Source organism: Pongo pygmaeus, chromosome 4 (genome assembly GCF_028885625.2).
Source record: "Pongo pygmaeus isolate AG05252 chromosome 4, NHGRI_mPonPyg2-v2.0_pri, whole genome shotgun sequence".
Lineage (NCBI taxonomy): Eukaryota > Metazoa > Chordata > Mammalia > Primates > Hominidae > Pongo > Pongo pygmaeus.
Window position 1 is genome coordinate 162,837,387 of NC_072377.2, and position 1,998 is coordinate 162,839,384.

The following is a 1,998-nucleotide window of genomic DNA, read 5'->3' on the forward strand; positions in this document are numbered from 1 at the left end:
CATGGAGAATTAATGGGTGCAGCACACCAACATGGCACATGTATACATATGTAACTAACCTGCACATTGTACACATGTACCCTAAAACTTAAAGTATAAAAAAAAAAAAAAGACAAAAAAAAAAAAAAGAAAGTTGGAGGTAGGTAGTATGACTTTCAGGTCATGGATATGTGTCTCCACTTTGCCACACAGCTAGCGTTATCACATAGCTAGTGTTGGATCACTAGCTATGTGATAACAACAAAAGCAATACAAATAATAAAAACAATACTGGTGATTTCTTGTGCTATTGTTATATGGTAGACATTTTACTTATATTTTTATATTTTGTTCTTGCAAAAAGACTTAGGAGATAGGGAAATTATTGTGTCTAGTTTCTATATAGGAAACCTGAGTCAGAGAGATTAGTGTGCCAAGATTATCTGCTGAGTAATGGGCAGAAGGCTAACTATGGAGCCTTTGTTTTTAACTACTATATTATACTTCTATTGGTGCTCAGAAAGTGATACTTCAAAGTATGGCACTTTGGCATGCTGAGCACTTTAAATTAAAGGATTAAAAATAAAAATATCCTGGAGAGGTGCATCATTCCTGGAAGTACTGCAATACCAAGTCAGTGTGTGGAGTGGATGGAGCAACCTCCTATTCTATCTCCCTGCTCCAAAAATCCATTTAATATATTGCCCTTGGATAGAGGACATATCAAATATTAAACTGGTAAGAACAGATACTACACTTGATCTTAGCCAAAAGGTTGAGAAGCAATAAATTAAAGGATGTCAGAAGGCCTCAGAAGCAATCTCAGAACCAAGGTCTCTTAGATTTTCTGCCTTGCTGTCTCTTACCCTTCATTGTGTCTTGAAGCAAGTCATAGAAACCAGAATTCCTCTTCCTCAAGGTGGGTCGTAGAAACTAGAACTTCTCTTTTCCAAAGCCAGCCATAAAAACTAGAATAATTACTGTAACCTTTCTTTACTGTTCTGGCTAGGAGCTGGCCATAAAGAAATTCTCTGGCTTATCCTTGTGCAATATTAGGTCAGAAGACTGTCATTCCGGAGGGGTCCTGCCTCATCCATACCTAGGAGGAAGAAATACTACAACAGAGAGGGCAAGAAGAATCTGCATAGGCCTTGTTGGGCTTCCCCACGCAGTCTATTAGCATTGGGTCATACTTTTTTAGTCCAATCATATTTCTACATGGCTGTCCATTTTTCATCCAATCAAAGCATAAAAATGGACAGCTCCCTGGGCACGGTGGCTCAGGCCTGTAATTTGAGCACTTTGGGAGGCCAAGGTGGGTGGATCACCTGAGGTCAAGAGTTTGAGACCAGCCTGGCCAACATGGTGAAACCCCATCTCTACTAAAAATACAAAAATTAGCCAGACATGGTGGTAGGCACCTGTAATCTCAGCTACTCAGGAGGCTGAGGCAGGAGAATTCTTGAACCTGGGAGATGGAGGTTGCAGTGAGCAGAGATTGTGCCACTGCACTCCAGCCTGGGCAAGAAGAGTAAAACTCTGTCTCAAAACAAAAACAAAAACAAAACAAAAACAAACCGGACAACTTTCCCTATATCTTTGGATGTTCATTCTGAAGGCTCCTGTGTCACATAAAACTTTGATTAAATAAATTTGTTATGCTTTTCTCCTGTTAACCTGTCTTTGTTATAGGAGTGTCAGCCGTGACCCTTATGATGGGGGAGGAAAAATATCACATCTTTCTGTCCCTACACTTTTCTCCCAGCACTCAATTGCCTAGTCTTTCTTTTTACAAAAGGAAGACTCATGATTGTTCTGACACCCTGCTTCTGTTTGAGAGGATCAAAGGAGGTTGTGAAGGGGAAAATGTCTTGAAGACTATAAAGTAGCAGAAAAATATAAGCAATTATTAAGATGGACATGCTGGAAGAAAGAGGGCCAGAGAGAAGGCTCCCTGGAGTGAGAATTAGACTTTGACCTTCAACAAAAGGGCTGCCCTGCATGTGCTGACAGCCAAGC

At 40.3% G+C, this 1,998-nt stretch overlaps 1 non-coding gene across 1 annotated transcript; it reads right to left on the reverse strand.

Moving 5' to 3' along the window:
- Positions 1-575: 575 nt before the first annotated feature.
- LOC129037760 (U2 spliceosomal RNA) lies at positions 576-766 on the reverse strand. The gene has a single exon (XR_008502982.1). It is a non-coding gene; the product is annotated as a U2 spliceosomal RNA (small nuclear RNA).
- Positions 767-1,998: the final 1,232 nt, after the last annotated feature.